We start from the raw sequence: 25,577 nt of genomic DNA, 5'->3' as shown, positions 1-25,577 counted from the left end.
AATCCCCGGACTCAAGCAGTGGGCGGGGCTGAGCCTGGTAAGGAGGTTTTTGGGTAGTCTGTGTACCTGGGTGGGGCAGGGGCAGGGGCAGGCAGGGACTTGAGAGCAGATACTTGTTTTCTGCTGGAATGTAGAGGAGTGTACGTGCAGGCAGTGCCTGGCTCACCATACATGTGGTGAGTGACCGAACAAATGAGAGCTGCCATGGGTGGGTGCCAGATTAGAGAGCCTTGAGCCACAAATGATAGAGTCCATGCCCTGGGGTGCCTTGGTGGGTGTTGAAACTTGCAGTGATGAGATACTTGCTTGTTGGATGGTGTATGTTCTGCCCGAGTCTGCCCGTATTTGTTACTCTGCCGGAGCTTCTCTCCAGCATCTTTCTGGGGTCCTTTCCAGGTTCCTTCCTGTGGCATTATAGGATCAATGTCCTGGAGATGGGACCCTACAGGCCTAGTCTTTGCCCCAGGGAATTGTTCTGTGATAGAATGCTCCTGTTTCTGCAGGTCAGTTAGTCATTCAACAAACATTCGAGACCCTACTATGTGCTAGGAAATGTTTTAGGCACTGGAGACAGACAACATTGAACAGAATGGAGGACTCCCACTCTCTTGGAACTTGGATAGTTTATCCGGGGAAAGGGAAAATAAAGAAGTGGCATGATAAATTATTTTGTTTTTCATTTAATGCAGTGAATGTTGCAAAAAAAAAAAAAAAAGGAAAAGTAGAGCACAGTAAAGGGGGGTGGGAAGAGGTGGACATTTTAAATAGAGTTAAGAAGGTGATGTTGAAGCAAAAACTTGCAGGTGGTTAAAGATGGGCTAGAAGCCAGGGCAGAATTCCGGGGATGTTCGTGGAGGAGGGGAGTGCAGCTGGTATTTGCACAGGGGCAGTGATGGGAGCAAGGCCCGTCACTCCTCCGGTCATCTGGGGACTCTGGCTTTTCCTCTGAGTGGAATGGCAGCATTGCAGGACTGGACAGAGGAGTGACACATTTGCACATGTGGTTTACAGCGCTCTCCCTGGCTGCAGCACTGAGGATCTTCAAATGATACTGAGTCTGTAATATGTTAAGCACACTTCTTTGAGTAAACAGATGAACTACTTACGACATAAAAAATCAGGACTCTCGTGAATCCAGAATGTGGGGATGGTGGAGTATTCTTTTAGGCTCCCAGGGGCCCTCTGAATCCGTTTGCTTCTTTTCTTGTTTTTGGTCAATCAGAGCCTCAAGGGGAAGTGACCACCTTCCACAGCAGACGCTCAGCCATGCCACGGCCACGCTGGATGGGTTTCCTGCTACTGGCTATACATGACCAGGCCTTGGATGTTATTTGTTTTAGGAAGACTTAGCAATTAGTATTGAATCATTTGCGTACTTTATAGTATATGCTTTAAGATATAACTCTATGTCATATAGCTCCTGGATGCTAGTGCATTAAAGTGTTTTAGGTTGATTTATTTTATTTCACAAGATTTTCTAAAGCTTAAAAAAAAATGAACTCAGAAGTATCCTTTTAGTCTGCCAACTTATTCCATCGGGAGTAGGAAATAGGTCAAAGAGTAGTCACATTCTCTACTGTATGAACAGACAGCCCCTCGTGGCATAAATGTATAGCAGCACTGCATAAAAAGTACCAATGCCACTTATTTTGTCAGGGTGGTGTGGGGCCTTCTCTGGGCCAGAACTTTTGGAAGATGCTTCCGTGTTTGAAATTCATGTCATAGCTGTTGTACTCCCTTCTCCCCTCCCCGTTAGAGATTATGTGATAGCTCTTTGGCAAAATGTCAATTCAAATGTTTGTCGAGGTGGGGGAATGAATTAAAAAGCAGAGCAGGCATTTAACTGGCAGGCTGAAAGGAAAATGTCAGTTCTGCGGGTTAAGCAGGATCTTTGCAGCATATTTAGCACTTGACTTCTTCCAAATTTGTCTACATGAAATAACCTCTGTTTTCACACAGGAAATATTTGAATAACTTTGAAATATGTTTGTAATGCTGGGTATGTGACCAGATGGAAAAGCATTTCTGGGCCGATGAGTGTAAACAGGCTGCCACTAATGTTGATGTTACAGCTGTAGACATAAGTATATTTTTGTTGGTTATATTTTATTTTGGAGAGTGTACAGTACTTTGAAGCTAAGCCCAGATTGGGTTTCTATTTGAATTTCGTTGACGGATCTTTCATTTGTGTTATTGATTTTGACCTGCCCTTACTGGCCAGAATATTTTATCGCTATGTGTAACAGATACAACTGTTTACATTTTCCAGATAGTTTCCAAATAATCATTTCTATCTCTGTTGCCCCCAGGGGGAGTGTGCTTCGCAAACAGCTTTAGGGTATTGTAGTGAAAGTAAATTGTCAGAAGCCGGAGGGATTACTGAGTCTGTGGAGTCTGGGTGACTGATCGGCCGCCGTGTGGAACTGGGCGGCATTTGCTGTGCAAGAACTTAGACTTTTGGAATGTCGTGCGGAGTGGCGCTTGCTTGATGTGACCTAGAAGTGAAGGAAGATGAAGGACCTACTGTATACCTATCCCAAACCGTCTTGTCACATGCCATCCCATTTCATCCTAGCTCATCACGCCAGTGGTATCATCCTAGCTCATCATTCCACATGTTATCATCCTATTTTACAATGTGGAAAAGTAGCCTTTGGGAGACAGAATTCATAAGATCCCATTGGCAGAGTTAAGGCTTGGACCCAGTTCTGAACTACTCTAAAGACCAGGCTCTTTTCTCTGTCTTCGGTTGACCCCAAGGAGGGAGCAAGCTGATGTTTGTCAACTTATCCCAAGGAACCGGCTTAGACAGATCTAGTGTTTCTTAACCTCTAGACAAGGACATGGAGAACCAATGCCTTTACCTGATGATGAATTTATTTTCAGTAATTAATAAGTGTAGTCTGGGTCTGTGAGATCCATTCACCTGGATCTTGTTTTGACAAATAATTGTGTGACTATCTTGGGGACGAATGAAGCCTTAGGTCTCTTCCAGCTTTGTGACGCTGAGACCTTGAAGACTCAGGAACGGCTTCTTCCCGGGATTTTCCAGAGCCTGTGCCTCTAGATGGTGGTTCCTCTTCCCCAGCTGCCCTCGCTGTCTCCCAGGAAAGGAGTCCAGGGCACCCTGAAACCAGATCACCTAGGAGATCTTAAATTAAGTGGCATTTAATAAAAATGTTTGCAGCAATCAAGGTGCCCATGCTCACAGTTGTCTGTGGGTGCGCCACACGCTTGCATCTTGACCCAAGTGTGGTAGAAGAGTGAAGACAGGTTCCCGGAGACCAAGGACTAAAAGGTTGTGATATTAGGAGTGGGAATGACCACTGTCCCTGGCTTTGGGGTTCTAGGGCACTCTTTCCGGCAGTGCATGTCTGAATGTGGCTTGGTCAAGGGATGGCTGTTTCTCTGGTTTTCAATGCAGTGGCATGGCGGGCTTGTTCACAGTAGTCTTGGTGTGTTTCAATAGAATGAGATTTGTGTGGGATTCCAAGTCTCCTAATTCCACGAGAGGTAACACTATGAGTGGGCTAGGAGTGCAATGAGTTATGCTGGGAGTGGGGCCAGTGGTGTGGACCTGGGTGTGTGCACAGAGGCACACTGATCCACGTGTGTGGTTTGTGGCATGGAGGAAGGAGAAGGAGGGAGTGGTGTTCTGGGTAATTACCATACTTTGCCCTGCATAATGCGTTCCTGTGTATAATGCGCACCGAGATCCTAGACTGATTCCCATGTATAGTGCACATGCTTATTTTTCCCTCAAAAATTTGGGCAATAAAGTGCACATTATATATGGCAGGATATGGTAGTTATAAAAATAAAACAAAATGCCAAAGCAACCTATGTCATAGAATTATTATGAAGATTTATTAAAATAATACACATGAAATGCTTTAAACCTGGCCTATAGTAGGTACTCAATAAATAGTGCTTTTTATATTATTACTCTTGCTCCTCTTACTATTGCATATATATATATATATATATATATATATATATATATATATATATATATATAAATACGGAAATACGGTCTGGCAGAAGTAATGCCTTCTTAGTGTGTTTGGTAGGGTAATAACACGGGTGTAATAATTTATAGTTTTAATTTGAACATTTCACCTAAAAAGTCATATGGTGTGCTTGAGTGTGATATTGTTATATTACAGAATTATATGCTTATGATTATGTAATAAAAAGGGGTACTTTTTATGCTGGACTGCCCCCCATATATATATGCATGAAAGAAAGACGTATGAACGAATAGGATGCTGTGTAAGTTTTATAACATTAATAACTGATAGAATTAGATGACGTCTGCAATTAGGGTCTTAACCAGACAGGTGAGAAGTTTGGGTTTCCAATCAGAATTTTGTAATGATTCTGCTAAAGACATTATTTAAGACAATAAAGCGAATGTGGACTCTTGGGTGCCACTTGTTCCAAGCCTCCGGTGGAGGGAAAATGAGTGGGCCAGAGTGACATTTGACGTTTCAGTCTCTGCCCTGTCCTCCCCATGAGGCCCTTCGGAGTGGTTCGGTGGGGATGGCAGAGGTTCCAAGCTGTCAGGGAGGAATCCCCAGCTGCTGAGGTACGAACCATAGGTTAAGGAGCATAGGAATTTCCTCCCTGTGCCACCCTTCTGTCCTGCGGTAGGAATTACGACTGGGGCATAGGTGAGGATGCTTGTCAAGGCAGGGGATGGAGTGAGAACATTCTCTAAACGGCAGTTTCGGTTACAGACACGAGATGGTCTCCACCACAGACTCTGTGCTGTGACGACAGAGTCTTTTGGGTGCCGAGGCCGCTTGCGTGAGTTAGGGATGGATGGCGCGTTGTTCTTCCCGTGACTCCTAAGTGATGAGAGTTACTTTCTCCCTGGCTCTTAATTATAAGGGGGAGAAAACCTTACTCAGTAAATTACGTTGTTTGAAGACTATGCAGCGGTCACCCTGCAGTCATTCTCTGACAGTTCTTTAGGGGTTTTTTTCAACATTTGGTCTGCAACTTCCGAGCTTCCCAAGGAAACAGGACAAAGAATACATGTGTTTCTTTTCATTCTGAATCAGATGTACTTAGCAGCCAAATCCATAGTGAGTAGAGGATCACGCTTGTTTAAGAGGCCGTTGATCACCGATTGTGTACCTTCCAAGTACGAACTGAAGGCCAGAACTTTAATCTTGTTGGCCTTCCTCTGGAGGAAAATAAGGCAAGAGGCTGCCAACCGCCTGGCTGAAAGATGGGGGGGTGAGAAGCGAACTTTCTCCTGCAGATCAAAGGGGGGCCCTTTGCTTATTCCAGTTTCTCTTTTTCAGGCAAAATATGGCTACATGTGAATGGTGTTTTTGTGACGGGACAGCCTGGAATTGGGCCCTGAGAGTTGATGTGGGAAGGGCCATGTTGGGGGAAAGGTTTGGAAGCATTTCATTCCTCCCTGGAGTCCCCTGGGAGCTCTGTTATTGAGGTGACCTAAGGCTCCATCTGATTTCTGTCAGTGGGTTTTGCTGGTTTCATTCACCAGTGCAGAGGAATGATGAGGGGGGGGGAACCTCCTTGTAAAGAAGTGGGCGGTGCCCATTGGTTTTCCTGCCTCATTTGCTGGGTTGCGCTTGAAGCTTTGGCATCACAGCAGCTATGTGGCGTATCTGCTAATGTACCCATCAGTCTGTGGAAGGGAAGGGGAAGGTGAGGAGCACTGCAGGGAAACAGGTTCCTGGAAATTGCCACAGGTTTTAGGAGAGGGTGTTTCTGCCTCTGAAATAACCACTGTAGTGTGGGCATCCAGCTGATGCCAGGGCACTGAAATCAGGGAGATTTAATGCCCATGAGTGCTAACTCGGATTTGGGAGTAACAAAAACAGTCTAAACTCCTTCCCTCCGAAAAGTCTGGGTGTCAGATACGCTGGAATGTGGATGGGCACTGTGTACCCAGGCCCGACCAGCCCAGAGGCACGGACCTGGCTGCAGCCACGATCTCCCACAGCTGGAGGTTGCAGTGTGGGCTTCTGGCCAAGGGAGGCAGAACTAGAAGGAACAACAATGAGAAGGAATCAAAACCTGGACGGTGGCAGCATATTTCATAATCGGCAGTGATGTGCGAATACGGAAACAGGGGTGGTGGTTCTGGAGCGAGGACGGCAGGGGTTCTGGCCCCAGTCTGGCAGTCTGGACTCAGTGTACAGACTGGGAGTAAATTCCAGGGGCTCCTGGTCTGTGTCTGCCTGGAGAGTAGCCATGGCTGTTCACAGGCCTGAGCTGGGGGACTGGAAGCACGTCTCTCCGGTAGTCTTCTTGATGGGTGGGCAGAGTAGAGGGTATTTTTATTGTTACTGAAGGGGAAACCAAGGTTCAGGAGGGTGAAATATCCTGCAGGTCGCGTGGCTGGGAAGTGGCAGAGCCAGGCTGGGAATACCGGTTTTCTGAGCTCCTCCTTCGCTGACCAGCTCTAGTTGTTCATAGCCACAGGCTGGATACATTTCCTCTGACAGATTTCAGTGTTTCACAAATAGAGGTATGTTCATATTTCTGCGAATTGATTGGGTTCAATTTCTATGAGCAAATGTTTCTACCTCTATTTCTCTTGCACCTAGAAGGATGCTTAGCATCTCTGTACTCCCAGCACAGCACAGGGTTAGTTAGCAGAGCTGGCTCTGAAGCTGGGATGACAGTCCCACTCCATCATAGCAGGTGGAGAGGCAGGTTACTGATGCCGGCTTTGTAGCGCCTTCCTGCACAGGAAGGCAGGTCAGCATGCTGCTAGGACATGTCAGCGACAGGAAGGAGCTTGCTGTTACCACTCGTCTTTTGTAGTTCTGCTGATGGGACTAAGTAGCAGGCAGTCCGTCAGCAAGTTCCAGATGTGGGTGATTGAATCCCATTAGTTACTTCCTAAATATGGCAAAAGCATCCACGTCTCCCTAGTGTCTATGAGGTAAAGTTTAAACAACTTCTGGAAGTCCAACCTTCTGCAGTTTGGCTGGGGCCTCCCTTTGCAACTGGTCCCCATTACTGTCCCTCCCAGGCCTCCCCGAGCCAGGCGTCCAGCCTAGACCCTGGCCTTCCCGGCCATTCTGAATGGCCTTTGCCACCACCTCCTTGTATCAGGACACTAACCACCTTTAGAATGTCACTTTCATTCTGCCCCCTCTTCCTTCTTGACCACTTTCTCTATGCAACTGACCCATCCCTGCTTCCAGACGCTCATATACTCCTCCCCACCTCCCAGGACTGAGCCGATGGCTGTGTTTATAGGAGAAGGTTCAACTTTTGTCTCTGAATGAGATCAGCATATCTGAGCGCACAGTGCATTCACTGGATGCTCTTTGGGAGACTCTTCCTTCATCACCATCCTCTTCTCCATCAAGGGGTTAAGTGAAAGCAGAAGAGTGCTGGGCTGGGGGTTGAGAAACCAGGTTGCCCATCCTGATCGACTGTCCAGCCTATGTCACCTGGGCCAATAGATTTTCACCTCTCTCAGCCTCATTTTCCCTAATTGCAAAATGAGTGTGGGTCACACTACCCGCCAGGCATGCTAAACCGGATGGACACCAGCCTCGCATATCTGGGGAGGAAAAGCCACATGTGTTCTCTTTCCACCCCAATGGCACGTTGCTTCCTTTCCTCCGGGCCCTGTGGCTCTGCCAAAGACATCCTGCCTACAGGCAGGGCCCTTTTGTCAGTTTTCCTGCGAGTTTCACTAGAAGGGCCAGAGCCGCACCCAGCATGAGCAGCCGCTTCGACAGCCTCCGAGAAATTGCAGTGTCCGCTTCCCAGGGCATCCCAGGGGTCCTCACTGAATCTCCACTGGCATTTTGACGCTTTTTCTCCTGTTACTTTACATAGGACGACCGGACCAGATTGATAATACTAATATACTGTTTCTCAGTGCTTTCCTCTTCAGACCTGTCACTGCGGTGAAAGATTCTTGAATTTTCTGTGTATCACTTCCACAGTCTTCTTTTATTAGTACTTGACTTTATTTTATTGAAGAAAACAGTGTAATTTGGCGTCAGTGCTTGCAGTTGAGGTGATATAAGCGGAGACAAAGCTTCCCATTCACTCTGGTTTTGTGCCTATGACATCTCCAGTGTTTATGGCATTAATTTTGTAGTGCAATGCCTTGGGCACCAGGACAGCGGGGCATATGCCTGAGCGGTGGTGCTTTGACGGAAGGCTGTGTCCCTCGTGGCTTTGTTACCAGGCAGGTAACTAAGTCTGCACACAGATTAAATGACTGAGGGAGTGTACAGACACCCCAGCTCAGGCAGGCGGCCGTGGGAGGCCAGCGCGGGACACGGTGGACCGAGTCCACGTGCCTCTCATTCATCTCTTCTCTCCATTCCCACTTCAGCTACACCCTGGCTCAGCTCCTTATTTATTTCCTCCCCCAGGTCCCTGCCAGTGGCTGCTCTTTGACTTCCTTGCCTCTGTCTTAACATGGCTAATCTATCTTCGGCATGCCCACCACTGGGAACTCTCAGTCCCGGGTACTGCCTAGTCATTTTCTTGCTCAAGGGCCTCACTTGCTTTCCATTGCCTGAAGAAGTGGTAGACACACGGGCTTGGCATCTGTGTCTCTCTGCACTGCCCATTGAACTTGTCTGATACTTTCCTGCCTCTCCGCCTGGTTCTCTCATGTCTTTGGCACATTACCACTCCCTCGCCGCTCACTAACTCATCCTTCAAAACCTACTTCCCTGACAAACCCTCCAGCCTCCAGGAATTTGTCCCTCTTCCAGACCTTGCAACTCTTAGTGTAGCCTAATATATTAGTGATTTATTGGTGGTAACAGATTATTCCACAACTTAAAGCAACAAACCTGTATTACCGCCCCCAGTCTCTGAGGTCAAGAATCTGGGAGAGGCTCAGGGGGGTGGTTCTGGCTCAGCGTTTCCCATGAGGGTGCAGTCGGTCTGTCAGCTAGGGCTGCCGTCATCTGAAAACGTGACCGGGGCTGGAGGAACCACTTCTGAACTCACTCTAGAGGCCCTTGGCAAGAGGCTCCAGTTCTTCTTTATAGGGCTGCTCAGTGACATGCAGCTGGCTTTCCCAAGGTGACTGGAGAGAGAGAGAGAGAGAGAGAGAGAGAGAGAGAGAGAGAGAGAGAGAGAGAGAGAGAGAGAGAGATGCTAAGATGAAAGCTGCGATGGCTTTTGTAATCTGATCTTGGAAGTAAAGACCATCACTTCTATCACGAACTGGGCATGTTGTGGGAGATGCCCACTCACGGATGTGGCTAATGGAAGGTGAGGCCATCGGGGGCCACCTTGGAGGCCGGTTACTGGATCTGCCTTGTCTTTTTGCACGCATATGTTCTATTTTTCCAGATCGTTGGAAAGCATTTGAGATCAGAGGGCTGGTCTCATTCACTGTGGACACTTCCGTAATTCATTCAGAGTGCTTTTCGAGGACATGTTTGTCTTACCTGTTGGGCTTCTTAGATTTCATGTTTTGTAGACTGATGCAGGACACTAAGGCTCAGAGGAGTTACATGGCAGAGCTTGTGAATTCAGTACTAGTCTTTCTGACCTAAAACCTCTGTTCTTTCCGCTATAAAATGGTTTGCTGATTGTGCTTTCTGTGTTTCCTACAACCTGCTTCCTGTCTGTTAGCTTTGGTGACAGTTAAGAGGAACAACTGGAGAGTACCCAGTGATGTGGGGAAATATTTGTGTACTACAGTTCCCAAATAGAGAAAGTTTCTAAGAAGTTGTTTAAGTCAACGGAACCCTCATCTTCCTGGCCTTTATTTATTCAGCGGCTGTCCAGTCAAAGTCTCCGATTTATCCAACTGTTCTACTGGACAAGGACACTCAGGAGGCCACTAAAAATGCCACATTTCAGCAGGAGTTTCATCCCTGGCTATCTGGGGAGGTCCAGCCGCCACCTCCCGCCACAAGAAATTTCCTACCACGAACCCTTGCTCATCTGTTTCAAACAGGGAAGGCCCTTGGAGACAGACTCCGGGTTCTCCGGATTTGGTGTGATCGGTCTGTAATCGAAATTGGAACATCTGATAAATTGCCCTAGATACTGTGGTTCAGCTTCAGAGGGAGGTGCGTGTGGGAGTTCTGTGTGTTGGGGAGATGGGAAGAAAAGAAAAGAAGAAAGGAAACGTTCTTGCTGTACCCTCAAGTTCAAAAGTTATGGTGGTTGAATTAAAGGAGCTTTGATTTTCTTTTTCATTTTGAACAAAACTCTGGCCCCCTTAGCTGACTTTCAAAATGTGGAATGAGTGTAAAAGTTTCTCATTTCAGTCATTCTCCTTTTATTTTCTGCAGAAAGGGGAACACCGCAGGTAGCCTCCTAAAGCTCGAACCCCTCAATTTTTTGTGTTCCCGCTCAGCATCATCTTTTATGTCTGCAGGGGACATTTTCACTTACTCTTAAAATTCTCCTTGGACTTTTGACTTACTGGCTAAAGATACATTTTTCAAAAATTCTATTTGATTTGGGTATGTCCTGCCCCCCTCAATGCTTTGAAAAGTATTGAGTATTGTTTTTCCAGCGCTTTCCTTATTTCTGCATGGATATTCTTTTTTGTTTTTTCCTGTAATGGCCATGAGTTTCCCCCAAGTGGTGGAATTACTTGGTTCTCTGATTTAAAGAATCTAAAAACCCCAGGGAGGAGGAAAGGATGAGAAGGGATTTGAGAGAGAATTGGGGGTGAGCTTTCTCAGAGACTTCCTGTCGCCCGGTGATGCTGAGGTTTTGCGTACGTGGCCAATTTCTTAGCAGTTGTTCTCTGGGTCAAGTTCTTTTCCCTGAGCTCTGAGGAAGACCCCATGCTGCTGGCAGTAGAATTCTGTCTCCCTATTTAGATTTTTATTTCTGTATGTATCTCTATTCATATGTATAGCTAGATGAATAATACTTAGATGTGTATTGGGAGACATAGCGCAAGCACAAAATATTTCTAGAAATGTCCGTGTTTATTTGCGGTTGCTTCTCACTCTCACCTTCAACATAAATGGACATTTACAAATTGAAGGGAGCGACATTAAGTCCTCGAGCAGAGCTACCCCGTCAGGTAGCTTTGGGCAGTTGTCGAGGCATGTTTTGCAGGGCCTGGCCGAACATGACTGCTGGAAACACCACAGGCAGGACAAGTCTGCTGGAAAGAAAACCATCGGGAGCAGGGAGACGAGTGTCCCTGCGGGTGAGATTTCCTTAGGGAGCACCAAGGGGCTGCCTTAGCCCTAGAAGAAGGTACCCAGATCCAGAGGGAGGGTGGATGCAAAAGGAATTAACGTGATTTGGTATGTTGGCTTCATTACCTTCTGATGTGTATACCCTGGCTTATAATATACATGTTAGTAATCATAATTATTAATATGTGTAGTACTTAGTTATCTGTCCAATACTGGCACGTGGGCTTTGTCTTCTTTGCCTTGATGAATCCCTGCCCCAAGCTCCAACCCGAACCACAAAATAGAATATCTTATGAATGTCTTACGAGAGAGAGAGAGAGAGAGAGCGAGCGCGAGCGAGCGAATATCATCCTTTGGAGTGAATATATATCCATCCAATATACATATACATATACATATATATATACATATACATATACATACACATATGCATATATATATATATATAAATCCTTTTGGGTTGATACAGATGCAAATGGCCTGACTGTATTCAAGGAATATCACTAGGGAACAATTGAAGTAGAACCTTTTCCTTTTTCTTTACTTCAGTTCCAGTAATTAAGGTTTGCTGTGGGTAATTACATTTTAGTTTTCTTTCAGGGCTTCATCTTAACTTCATCCTTAGTAGCGGCACATGCCTTGGGATGATGAACCCTTGTTACATCTGCAGCTGGATCCCGGTTCGCGCCCCCGTCTGGGGCTGGGCATGGAGCCATAGACCCGATCAGGCATGTGTGTGACCTGAGCAGAGAATGGAAATAGGTTCCAGTGCAAATATTGAGTCTAATGCCTGGTATTAGTTTTAAAAACAGCCATGTTTATGTTTGAGTGCCTCTCTGTGCACAGAGTTCGGGAGGCCCCCTTGGGAAAGGAGAGAGCGCCGAGGAGAGGCAGTAGCTGTGTGAGCACTCCCTGGAGGGAACTTGTTGGCCTCCGGAATGAAGGAAGAAGTCTGAATGCCGGTTCTGGTCAATAGATGCTGACGGAATTCTGGGCACAAATAGGGCCTATTTTAAATGTGTTTTTAGTTCTCTACCGAAATACCATAATCCGAATACAAGATTAGTTCTTCCAGCGTTATAGCTGTGTCCTGGGTAGGCGTTCTGATGCATGTCAGTGGTGTGTCAATGCCAAGTTTTGATGTTTTGTTGTATAACCTGCATCTTTTAAAGGAAAAAGTTCAAGTGGCTGAGGGTACAATAGTAAGAGCTCTGTTCTAATAACTGTTCTGGCATTAAGTAACTGTGCGACTTTGAGAAAGTTATTTTTCTGCTTTAGAACAAAAGTCTTTTCAGTAGAGAGAGGAGAGGTAAAGAGAAGATGATCTCAGTTCTCATCTGAACAGATGAGTCAGTTCAGCACTGTGATCGCTGACCAAGGCTGCTGTAACAAAATACCAGATGCTGGGTGGCTTAAACAACAGACACTTATTTTCTCACAGTTCTGGAGGCTGGGAAGTCCAAGATCAAGGTCAGCAGGTTTGGTTTCTCCTGAGACCACTGTCCTTCACGTGCCGATGGCTCTCTTCTCACTGTGTCTTCCCTTTGAGTGCCCACATTCTTGGCATCTGTGTGCCTAACTTTTCCTTTTTATAAGGACGCTAATCAGTCTGGAGTAGGGCCTATCCTAATGGCCTCGTTGTAACTTAACACTTTTTAAAATGCCCTATCTTCAAGTATAGTCACATTCAGAGATACTGGGGGTTAGGGCTTCACAATATGAGTTTTGGGGGAACAAGTTTACCCTTTAATAAGCATCCACATTACTTTTGGGTATTAGAGGTCTATTATGAAGCGGTGGCTGGGGGTGGGTACAGGGCACCCCTGGGTGTCTATAACAGACGTGGAACAGATAGAGTGACCCCCCTGAAGACATCTGGTTCTTTCCCTGCTTTTCCAGAAACAAGCTCTGAGATTACCCCTATGTGTTAGTGCAGTCGGAGTTGGAGTCACAGAGTGGCGGCTACTAAGGAGAACTTGGAGTGATGCCCTCATTAATATTAGAGGATGCTGAGGCCCAGAGAGGGACTGTGCTCTGTTTATAATGAAGTCTTCTGATTTACAGCCCAGTTCCATCTACGGAAAGACAAATCAGAGCATATAACCATACTTTCCCATCTCACCTCTCCGACACCTCTCTGGTACCCCAGCTGGGATGGCATGCATTTTTCATGCTCCAAGGAGGGAAGGATATAATGGTATTTCACTGGGAATCTGATAAGCACATTAAAGAATTAATGGCATCCTCTAATCAAAAGCTTTTTGTCTGAGGGAGGGCTTTCTTCACTTTTTTTTTTTAAACATTTTCTTGGTCTTCCAAAGAAGGGTAGGTTTTCCACCATGAGCTGTAGGAGCAAGGCTAGTAAATCTTCAGATTAGAGGTTTTGTTCTATTTAAACAGGTAAAGAACAAAGAAACAATAGTAGGAATGATCCACTTCTTTAGTCTAATTCCAGAATCAGGACTGGAAGTGATTTTTGATATCTAAATAGTTTTAGACTCAATGGACTGTTAAACTGTTTAAGAAATTACATCAAATTGTCATCCTTTTTTTCTAGAATCTGTGAGAGACTTGGGAACCAGAGATGTGACCTGCCCCTTTGTCTGGGTTAAGTGGAATAAAATTTGCAATTGTTGTTGTGGGCTTTTGAGAACTTTTTAAAATATGAATGGACAAATGAATAGGAATAATCCTCTCAAATACAAGTGGAAGAAAGCACCTGCCGATGATCCAGCACACATTTCAGTCTTTCCTGGAAAAGAAATTCTGTGAGCACCACATGGGCGGTCCCACTGTGTCTTCCGCTGGTAAAATAAGGAGCATTTCCTCGTGAACCCACTGAGGGAAGAGAGGCTGCCACACATTTCCCTGAGTCTGAAACAGGGACCTCTGAGTTGAAGGCTTCGTTATTTATAGAGTGAATTACCCAAATGCAAAAGCAGAGATACCTTTTCATGTTGCAATAAGAATGATTTATGTCTTTTATTGTGTGTCTGCTGTTCATGAGACAGAATATTTGTGCCACCGACCCACTCCTGTTTTTGGAGAGTTCGTAAATGATTTATTCATTGAACACATACTTTAGTTGAGGCTTCTTGCACTAGGAACTAGGGTTATACCAGTAAACAACAGCAACAAAGACGTGTTTCTACTCTCAGGGAGTTTATGTTTTAGTGAGAAAGATAGGCCTTCATAAACTAGTTGTACTTTTCAAAATATAACTGTATGTTGGGATAAATTAATTCTCCAAAGGAAAGGAACGTGGTTGTAGTGGATAAGGGAGCAGATAGGAAGATGCCTGCCCTGGGCTGGAAGGCTTCGCCCTGAGAACTGGTTCTGAGTTGAGAAATGGTGGATGAGGGAGACGCTAAGTTGGAAGGTTTGAGAGGTGGTGGCAGAAGACCAGGGTCAGGCAGAGGAAGCAGCGTGGGCAGAGAGGTGACGTAATGGAAAAGCAGTGGGCTGGGAATGAGGCTTGGATTTTCATCTCTCTTGTTTTTGTTTTTCATGTTAGTGTTTTATGTGGGTGTAACTTTTGGGGGGAAAATCACTACTTTGGGCCTGTTGTCCTTATTTGCATAATGAATGAATTTGAATCAGAGGATTTCAGGGACCTCAATGTCCCTGAACTAGGTCCTTTCATTCACACAGATCTCCCGAGTGCCTACCTCGTACCAGGTAGTTTGCTTGGTCCTGCAAGTCAGATGAATTAACTTGCATCCTTGACCTCAAGCTGCTGACCCAGGAGGAGTGGTCCATAGAAGAGACCACCAAATGCTGCGCCCTGTTATGATGCGGGAGGGTCATGGGAGGACAATGAGAATGGGAGCAGAGGGACAATCTGGAGGACTTCATGGAGTAAAAGGCCTTTTGCCGGAAGAACAGGATGAAGTTAGACTGGGCAGCCAGGATGGTATGAAAAAATTTGTGGACATTCAAAATATTCATTGGAACAACAATGAATGAGTAACACTATGTCATACTCCTAAACTGTTGCCACTTAGTCATGTTCTTTTGAGACTCTGTGCGCCTCGGTCTCCAAGGTTGATTATGGAAAACTGCCCTGTGTCGTCTTGCTCCTCGAGGCTGGGAAGAGTGGAAATGGTTGACGTGCTTCGGTTTGGTTTCCCGTCTGTTAGAAAATGCCCTTTTCCCAGTAGGGTTCTAGTGACCTAATTATTGTTTGTGGGTTATTTAGAAGTGCAAGTCAAGAATGAATTTCTGGTGCAAAACCAAAGGCACATGAGTAAGATGTTTAAAATGAAACGGGAGTTTTTTGTTTTGTTTTGCTCTCGTGGGAGAGAGTTTCAGTGGTCTGATCTGCTGCTGTAGTTGGATCAAATTGTCAGAAAATTGTTGTTATCCGCCAGAGAGAGACAAGAAGAGCCTTTTGAGGGGCTACGTTAAAATTATTTTCTGTCTATTCTCTTAAGTATTTGGCTTGAGTAGAAAATACTGCCCTTGCCAAGGAAGGACTGGCATTCCACAGTGTGTCGGAAGCTGGCCTCGGGATTGGCGTGAGAGCAGACAGCCCACACAGCTGGAGGCGGAGTGGCTAGCAATGGGGTCGGGGTCGCCTAGCCTCACTGTGATGAGAAACAGAACAGAACAAAACTAACAGTATTGATTTTAAAATCTATCCCCTGTCTACTTCCAAAAGGATGGGAAGGTCCTAAGCAAAAAGACATGACTATAACATGACCGTTGGGGTACGGGACACACCAGCGCCTCGCAGAAAGGCACCTGTAATAGCAGCTGCGTTGTTTTCATTTAATCAGGTATATAACTATTGTTGGTATTGTTATTGTTTGGGGGGATGAATTTTAGGTGAAAATTTCCTGGCAATCGAAGCAAAAAAGGAAGTCTAGTGGCCCAGCAACTTTTATTAATGGATGAAGGAAAGTGGTCAGCCTGTCAGGAGATATATTCCTTAATATATACATTAAGATGATTTCTGTACTATAAACATGGAATAGTATAATTTTTCTATTACTCAGTAAGTTTTCTAGCCAATGGCAAGCTCTAGTTGGTAAGACAGTTTTGTGGGGTTTTTTTGTTGTTGTTGTTTGTTTGTTTTTTTACATTGACCTTCAATAAAATCTTATACTGGGATGAAGGCATTTTTTATATGGGGACATAGCTAAGGAAACCAGGCTTTAAGTTTTCTATTATGATCTGATGCAAAGAAAAATATTAGTAAGTGGGTGGATATTATCTTGTTTAGATCAGTGTTTTAAACCTGTGTGTTTATAAGAACTGCCTGGGGCCCTAGTTAAATACAGATTCCAATGCCAGCCCATCCCTGATTTATTGAATCAAAGTCTCTAGCGAGTGGTCTGGTGTATATTAACAAATGCACCAAGTGATTCCTTGTGCTCCAGCAATTAGGGAGCACTGCCATGGGTGGTTTTCCACGACTGTCGTTGGGCTTTGTAGCAGCCGTTTTGAGCATACATTTTGATAGGAGCCCAAGGCAATGGCATGAACAGTGAGATGAGGACCTCCCAGCAGAGCCAGCCTGATTAGCCAGTCTGGAACCGTAATTTCGTTTTCCTTTCTCAGGTCCTCGTGCTTCGGGATGCTGCCATGGGGTGCCTCCAAGTGCCTTCCCATCTGCTGTGTCTTTCATCCTTACAGCCTCTCTGTGTGGTGGGCAGAACAAGTGTAAGGCCACCTTACGTCGATTTAACCTCACGTTTTCCCACAACTGCTCATGTCTAACATGTGTGCATTTTCGAATTGATGATGTATAAATTTGATGACACCTTTTTTTGTATCAGTGATATATGAAGTAATGGGGCAGCTGTATGTTCAAAGGTGTTGAAGATTGGATGAACTGTGGTTGTTCCTTTTACAGATGAGACATCTGAGACACTAAGAAGGTGACGTGACTGCACCAATTGGGGGAGCCCAGTCTCAAACCCAGCTCTCTGTCTTTGCACTAGTGATTTATAGGGGAATAAGAAAGTACTGCAAAGCTTAGTGGCTTAAGATAACATTAAATATCATCACACAGTGTCGTGGAGCCAGGCATTTGGGTGTGACTGAGCTGGGGGACTCTGGCCCTGGGGGTTATCTCATGAAGTTGCAGAAAAGGTATTGGCCGGGCCTGTGGTCATCTGAAAGCTTGACTGGGGCTGGTGGTTCTATTGACAAGCTGAGTTACTCACATGGCTGGGAAGTGGATGCTGCTGTCTGTGGGAGGCAGGCCTCAGTTCATCCCCATGTGGGCGTCTTCACAAAGTCTTGGAAGTACCCATGGCGTGGTGACCGGCTCCCCCCGAGCTAGTGATCCAAGGGACCAAGGCAGGAAAGCAGTGCAATGCCTCCTTTTAAAATTTTATTTTTCAATTACAGTTGACTTTCAATATTATTTTGTATCAGTTTCGGGTGTCCAGCATAGTGGTTAGACAATCATACACTTTACAAAGTGCTCCCCTTGATATCACCCGATTATTGACTATTCCCTATGCTGTACTCTACATCCCCGTGACTATTTTTTGACTACCAAAATTTGTACTTTGAATCCCCTCACCTTTTTAACCCATTCCCTCAACCCCCTGTCCCCCCGGCAACCACCAGTCTGTTTTTGAATCTGTGAATGTTTCTATTTTGTATATTCATTTATTTTGCTCTTTAGATTCCACCTATACATGAAATCATATGGTACTTGTCTCTGTCTGACTTATTTCATTAGCATAATGCTCTCCAGGTGCATCCATGCAGTCGCAAATGGTAAGATTTTATTTTTTATGTCTGAGTAGTATTCCATTGTGTAAATGTACCAGTTTGTCTATTGATGGCAGTTGGGTTGCTTCCATGACTTGGCTTTTGTAATTTTACTGCAAAGAACATAGGACTGCATTTACCCTTTTGAGTTAGTGTTTTGGGTTTCTTCAGATATATACCCAGAAGTGGAATCACTGGGTCATAAGGCAGTTCCATTTTTAATTTTTTGAGGAAACTCCATACTGTTTTTCACAGTGGCTGCAGCAGTCTGCATTTCCACAAACAGTTCATGAGCATTCCCTTTTATCCACATCCTCTCCAACACTTGTTGTTTGTTGATTTAATGATGATAGCCATTCTGACACGTGTGAGGTGATATTCCATTGTGATTTTAACACCAAAAGAACAAACAATCATTTAAAAATGATCAGAGGATCTGAGTAGATGCTTCTCCAAAGAGGACATACAGATGGCCAATAGACATGTGAAAAGATGCTCAACATCACTAATCATCACAAAAATGTAGTGCTTTTTATGGCCAGGCTCCAGAGGCCACACACTAGCACTTCTACACATTTGATTGGCCACAGACCAGCCCTGACTCTGTGTCCAAAGGGACTACACAGGACGTGAATATCAGAAAGTGAGGATCTTCGGGGCCCAGCAGTTTCCTTCCCATCACACCGCCTTCCCAGTACAGTTTTGCCTTGAGCTTAGCCATCTCGTACGCATACATCAAGTTCTTCAATTGAGTGAATGAAAGGGCTTTGGGATTTCTATCCTATTCTAACATTCTTGAAACTTTAACATACCCATGAATTCCCTGGGTCGCCTATTAAAACACAGACTCTGATTCAGGAGGTGCAGAATGCAGCCTGAGATTCTACATTCTAATGAACTCCCATATGATGCCCTTGCTTCTGGTCAGTGATCAACGCTTTGAGTAGCAAAAGGAACAGAGCCAGCAGGCCCCCAGTAGCACTCTCTGCAGGGCTGCACTGCAGCTAAGCTCTCTCCCCTCCAGGGGTGCTTGCCTCCCCCTTTTATTTTGGCAGGGAAACAAATGGTTTGGGGGAAAGAACTAGGGAAACCAGCCTACCTCGCTAAGTTGGTTAAGGGAAAGAGAGGTTAAAGCAGATAAGGGTCCATGTTTTATTAGGTAGGCAGCCGCTGCAGCTGGGAGCCTCTTCACAGTGAAGGTCAGATTTCAGACAGCAACAGCTGGGTGCTCGACATGGGGAGGTGATTAGCTTGCAGGCGGTGGGGGTGGGATGGAACACATACAGTGCTTAAAATGAAACGTGTCAATGCATTATTCAGAGCTCATTGCCCATCAGTGGATTCCCCAGTCCTCCTCTCTTGCCTCCCTCCTTTCTCCCTCTGACACACACACACACACACTCAGAAAGACTCTGAATGCACAATCCCATAAACGCCGCCACACTTGAAGCTGCTGGGCTGAGACCTAGAATGCTGGCCCTGGAACTCTGCCTCTCTTCTTGCCTCTGGCAAAACTCCCGCCCTGTGTCTTCCTGTGTTTTCCTGCACCTCAGTTAAGAGGGACGTATTGGACTGGAAGCTCAATAAGAGAACAACTGTGTCTGTTTTGTTGTTTACTCTCTCTTTCTTGCTGCAATGCACACATGTGTATACATTATAAATACATAGAAGAATGAGTAAAGCAACACAGTGTGTGGAGAGAGGAGACTCCTGAACCTTGTGAAGCCCAGCTGGAACGCATGGCAGGGTCTCCGCTGTGGGACACAGGGAACGTCATTTGCTCCTTCTACTGGTGGTTGGGGCCCTTTGGAAGGGGATCCGATTTATCTCCTTGTGCTGCCTTATCAGCCACGCCAGTCTGTAACTGTAGAAGCTAAAAATGGCTATTTACTGAGGATGGACTATGTGCCAAGCACATGCATTACATCACTTACTCTTCGAGCACCCTGAGAGTAAGGTCATCATCACTTCCAGTTTGTGGAGGAGGAAACACGTCCGTGAGACGTGAAAGCATTTACTTCGCACAACTAGTAGGTGGTAGTTTTGTAGTCCATCTCAGACGGGTTTTAACCTAAATTTGGCAGTTACTGTCTACCAAACAAGATATCCAGAGAAGGAAGATGAGAATACTGAGACCGTCCAAGCCGGAGGGGCCCCCAGCACTGAGTCCATGCACTTACTTTGCCTCTGTGCTTGTGCCATCAGGGGTACTGAGATGCATTTCCTGGGACCTTTGCTCCAGAAGAGTCAACGCATTAACGAGACATTGTTAGGAATTACAGTTATTATCTGAGCCTGCCCACTGAATATCAACCAGTGGGATATTCCCGCCATGGCTGGTGGGAATACAAACTGTACAGTCACTTTGGAGAACAGGGTGGCAGTTTATAAGAAAGTTAGACACACATTGCACACTTACCAAATGGCACAACTATCATACTCCTGAGTATTGACCTGAAAAAAGATGGAATGTATGTCCCCACACAAAGGCCTGTACGCAAATGTTTCCAGCAGTTACTCACACTAGCCAAGAACTGGAAACAGCCCGGCTGGTGTCACCCGGTGTAGAGAAGCAAACTTTGTCTCTTCAGTGCAGTGGACTGCTACTCAGCATTAAGAAATAGCAAGCTGTTAATCTGATGAATTCAGTGACATGGATGAATCTTAGAAACATCATGCCAAGTGAAGAAAACCAGCCGCGAAAAGCTCCGTACTCTTTCGTGTTTGTGCCATTTGGAAAATGGAAAAACAGTAGGGCCAGAAATCAGATCAGAGCGTGCCTGGGGTCTTGAGTTGACTATAAAGGGGCAAAGTCAAACCTCAAAAAACAAGACTGTAAAAAAATTTATCAACAAGTTCAAACCCACCATGTTCCAGATGGGGAACACTGGCCCCAGCCGAGGAAGTGACTCATTACAGCAGTGGCTGGGTCGGGAATACAGGTTTGTTGGCCTCAGTCCTGAGGCAGGAGTGAGCGGAAACCTTGGCTCCGTGTCTTGCTCCACAGTCCAGGTAGGACTGGTCCTCCACTCTCCTGTGCAGCGCCGCGGGTGGCTTTTAAAACGCTCCCTGGCTACTCATCAGGCTGTTGACCTGCGATGGGCCAGGGGGTCCTAATTAGAAAGTGAATTTGCAGCCAGAATCCAAAGAACAGAGAACTCCAGTAGTGAACTTCTCTGTCCATATTCCATTCTCCTTTTTTTAGAGAGGCAAAAGAGAAAAAACAGTACAATTAATTCAGAAGTACCATTGATTTCTTCTATGCCTTGTAGGGCCTTGCCCCCCAGTCAGTCTAGGAAGAACAAAATGCCCCAGAGATGGACACCAACACCTTGTCTCAGAGAGCAGGTGAGAGTTCAGGCAAGCCGGACCTGGCTGCAGTTCCCAAATCTTTTACTCCCTGACTTCCTGTCCTCAACAAGCACTGCAGTCTCTGTAAGATGGTGAAATTCTTGCCTCTAGGGTGTTGGGAGGTTTAAATCAGAGGCTGGAAAACAGAGCACTTAGCTCTCCGAAGACAGACTTCTCCAGTGTGTTCAGCAGCGGGCTGGGTACTTTACATGCCTTGTCTTAAATCCTAGCAGTCGTTACCCCCAGTGAGGGAAGGTCAAGCCCAGGGTAAGTAATGTCAGAGAGTGTATTACACCCCCGGCCAGAGCCACTGGGCTACGCGTGGATTCCAGTAAATGCCCATGGGGCCGAGCTGACCTCTGTTTATAAAATAATTGGTTGGGGAGGTTAAGGAGTGCAATTCTGCTTCTTGATTTGAGAGAGAGCCTTGTTTCAAATGAAATCACTTTTTTGCTTCTAGGGAAAGAGTGGGAAAACAAGGGAGGCCAGAATTGGGGCCCTCAGTCAGTGCCAAACCCCCGGCTGAAGAGAAGGTGGCCTCCTTCCCCACTCTCGCCTCTTCTGTCTTTGTCCAGAAAAGATGCCCTAACAGTCCAAGAGACCTTGTGCTCCTTCGGGGCCAGCTGACGCCAGAGAGCCGGGGGACGTTCCATATGCCCCCCAGCAGGGTGACTCTCTGGGGACATGTTCTGTCATCTCAAACCCTCTCCACCTTCTCAGGGGTACAGGCCAGTTTAACACTAACTGAAATAGGCTTGATTTTATGAAACTTAACCTTAAGTAAGTTTTCTTCTATTTTCCCTTAAAAAATATTTCTTATTCCTTTCCATAGCCAGTAGAGGCCTAGATTTACGAAACACCAACTAGTGTTAATAACGAGAGACGCCTGGCAAATGTCAACGGGCAAACTGACCGAGGACAGTAGGGTTGGTTTCTATCCATGTGTGTTTAAATCCCTTCGTTATACACTTCTTGTGCCTGGGCTCAGTTTTGCCCTCCTCACCATCATCTTCCAGTATGAAGTGGCCAGTTAGACTTACAAATCCTAGTGCGTCCTGCCAAGCACTGGGCACCAGTTTATGTCATGGCCACCGTACTCAAAGGGCATAATTTAGGCTGAAGGTAAGCAAACCAGGTTCCAATGTATAGAGAATTGGATAAACGTGAGAGCTGCGTATGGTGGGTGGGGAATCACACGTGGTTGAGGCGCCAGAGACTTCTCTTCTGCCCAGGGCAGAATTATTATTCTCTTAAATAGTTTGGGGCCTGAGGGCTAAAAATCTGGAGTCAAGGCTCGGGGTCAAAGTGAGCCTTTCGGGACAGTCTCCCAACACCAGCCTAGCCAGAGCTGTTTCCGCTGGCTCACGCCACGTTCCCTTTGTGTGGGTTATTTAATAAATTCATTTCACAACCCGTAGAGCACAGTAGGAAACAATGCAATTACTGAACCGTAGGAACACAGCTGCCAACGTCTTGTTGATTCGGAATTGTCCAAACATTTCCATGTGGGGGCGGGACTGATACAACTTGCTGGTTCAACAGTTGACATTGATAAATTGGAGTTTCATTTCCTCAGCCTTCTGTTGGAGGTGCTAATGAGCATTGAAAGGCTGGAGAAACGCAGGAGGGACACTGGGAGACTCTTGCCTGATATACATGCTAAGTAATTGAGCCTGGGTGGTGTGGACTTGACACCCCTAGGTAATAGGTGGACAGGTTTGAAAGCACTAGTAAGGGCCAGATAAAATCAGCATTGTGAATGGTTTAGGTTCTACTTGCAGATTAAGTGGGCTGGTATCTTCATTTATTAGAGAGAATGTTTGCTTTTCCTACTATTCTTTTATACGTTTCCTGAAACGTTCTTTTGCATGTTACGGGGCACTATGCCAAAATTCCTTGACTTCTGGAAAATGAGGGGGCTGGACCAGATGATCTCTGAGGTCTCTTCCATGCTCCTCCTTGACTGGCTTGGCAGGAGAATTTGCCTGCATTGAATTGCATTCCCCCATCCGCTCACACACAGTTTATCCAGGCCTCCGTTTTCCCCATTCATTTCCCCGTTCAATAAGCATTTTAGATGTTATGTGCCAGTTGGTGGGCTGGGAACTGGAAATGAAATAGGCAGTAGGCCAGAACACCACCAGACCCTCACTCCCAAGGGCTAACATTTAATACGGAGATAAGTCAGTCAGTTGTGAATCGCGGATGTGTTGGGGGAGCCCACAGTGGCATGAAAGCACCCAGGAGGACCCCTGAAATCAGACATAATCAAGGAAAGCTATGCAGACGATCTTGTATTTGAAGTTGCTCTGTAAACTAAGAAGGTGAAGACTGGGGGGAAGAAGTGTTTTGGGGGACTCTCCTCTGTGCGCCTCTCAGGACTGTTCTGAGCGCCTTTTCTGTACATAGCAGAAACGGGGATTATGAGAATGTGGTCAGACATGGGCTGTGCTTGGTGTGCAGAGAAGGAGGGATGATATTTGGAGAAGGGATGACAAAAGATGAACACTGTAAATGCTGGCATTATTAAGAGGCGAAAAATTTAAAACAAAAACTTTAAAAAGATAAAATTTTCTTCTTAAATAGAGTCTGTGGACCACAGTGGAAGTCAGGCAAACCTTTAGGAACATCAGCTATTTTAAGCAGATTGTTAGAGATGAAAAATATTTTAAGTTGTCTATACTTATTGTTTCACACATGAGGCAACCGATGCCCAGAGAAGTTCATATTTTTTTCAGAAATCCGTTTAATGGCAGAGCCAGCTCTAGAATCCCACCCACATCCCAAGCCACCTTCTTTCAGAGTTCGGCTTAAGACATTTCCTCCTTTAGAACACTTTGTCTCACCCCTCACTCTCTCCCCCTTATTTTCTAGTGGACCCCAACTTTAAACTTTCCCTCATTAAAAAAACTTGAACTTTTTGCTTAAATATTTGACGTTTTACTACACCTTTTTCTTTTTTTGTCCGTCACATGCGCGTTGAACTTCTACAGTGAGGGCCTTGGGCAAGTGGGACATGGTTCCCGTCCTCGGAGAGCTCGTGGTCTAAGGCCGGAGATGGAGAACAGGTCTCAGAAACTGAAGCCTCAAGTCCTTCCTTTGGAATTTAAGTCGCTCAGTGACCTGAACCTATTCCCACTGTCCAGGATTCTCCTGGGAAAGCCGAATGTGTTGCCAGCATAAGAGATCGCTGCTTACATGTACAGAGTTCTCACAGAAACCAGTTCCTACTGAACACACATCAGCATGGAGAGCAGGTGCAGTGATTTTTAATGGTCTGTTTGCCCCAAAGGTTGTTAGGCTGTCTGTGGGATGTTAAAGTGATTTTGTTATGTTTCGGCATAGGAGCCAATTATTATTTCCAGGATTTTTATATTTTCTCATTCTTTTAATCTGTCAATTTTATTAAAAAACAAATGGATTTGGATAAATCAGGCTGGCATGAGCGCTGGTCTTTTACAGTGGACCTTGGGCTCCGTGGGTGTGTGCCTAGATGGCCAGGCCCGCCACGGACGGTCTTCTCCAGTCCGCTCAGCGCGCAGTCAGGCGAGCAGACTTAGCCTGGAGAAACCCAGCTTGTTAAGCTGTGAGTCGACGTAGTTAGGAATTCTTCAGTTGCCAGTCATTTTAGAGGTTCTCAGACATTTATTTACACAGTGGTTTTTTAAAAAAGCAAATTGGGCCTATTTTTGTATGACATTAATTAAAATCAAACCTGTTTCAACAGATTTTCCTTACAGGTAATCTTGATTTTCTCTCTTCTAAATGTGTTTGCTTAAAGCCATCTATAAATATACTATAACTCAGAATATTCAGTGTGAAAATATGTGTGAAAATGCAAACTTAACTTTGAGTGAATACTATATTGGCTTATAAATGTGTCCAAATGACTTCTATCATTTTATATTCTATCATTTCTGCAGTAGAAACTGTAGAAATGGAATGTCAGCGGATTGCTGGCGTTGGTACAGCAGGCTGCCTGTAAAGGATTGATGTTCGCACATTTATCGTCCATCTCACCGCCTCTCTGTGCTAAAACTTGACCGTTACACCAGGGTATCAGAGCGCCCAGTTAAGAATTAGGAGGCCTGCATTTAGTCATGGCTCTGCCACTCACTGGCCCTGTGGGTTCAGCCTTCAGTGTCCCCCTCTGTAAACCGTCACGGTGAGACCGGATATTCTGAGGACCCATGCACTTTTGAGATGGATCAGTGTGAATGATGGAATGTTTCCTTCCGTTTTGCACACAGAGAAGCAAAAGCCATATAAGCTACCTGACCTACTTGTGGCCACAGAGAGTTACCAGCTCATTTGGGACAGGTCAGGCTCTTTCCAATTTTTAGGTCCTCC

General features: G+C 45.6%; 1 protein-coding gene across 3 annotated transcripts in view; it reads left to right on the top strand.

Annotated features, from left to right (window-relative positions):
- MB21D2 (Mab-21 domain containing 2) overlaps window positions 1-25,577 on the top strand; it is a 106,051-nt gene that overhangs the window by 55,247 nt on the left and 25,227 nt on the right. Inside the window, exon 2 of one of the 3 annotated variants that reach the window (XM_045192066.2) lies at window positions 16,710-16,811. The exons of the other annotated variants lie outside the window; for them this stretch is intronic. The gene's annotated coding sequence lies outside the window, so the exon portion shown is untranslated. The remainder of the gene's footprint in view (window positions 1-16,709; window positions 16,812-25,577) is intronic. 3 annotated transcript variants of the gene reach the window in all.

Source organism: Desmodus rotundus, chromosome 2, assembly GCF_022682495.2.
Source record: "Desmodus rotundus isolate HL8 chromosome 2, HLdesRot8A.1, whole genome shotgun sequence".
Classification (NCBI taxonomy): Eukaryota; Metazoa; Chordata; class Mammalia; order Chiroptera; family Phyllostomidae; genus Desmodus; species Desmodus rotundus.
The sequence above is the reverse complement of the archived record's forward strand: the minus strand, read 5'-3'. Positions and strand labels throughout refer to the sequence as shown.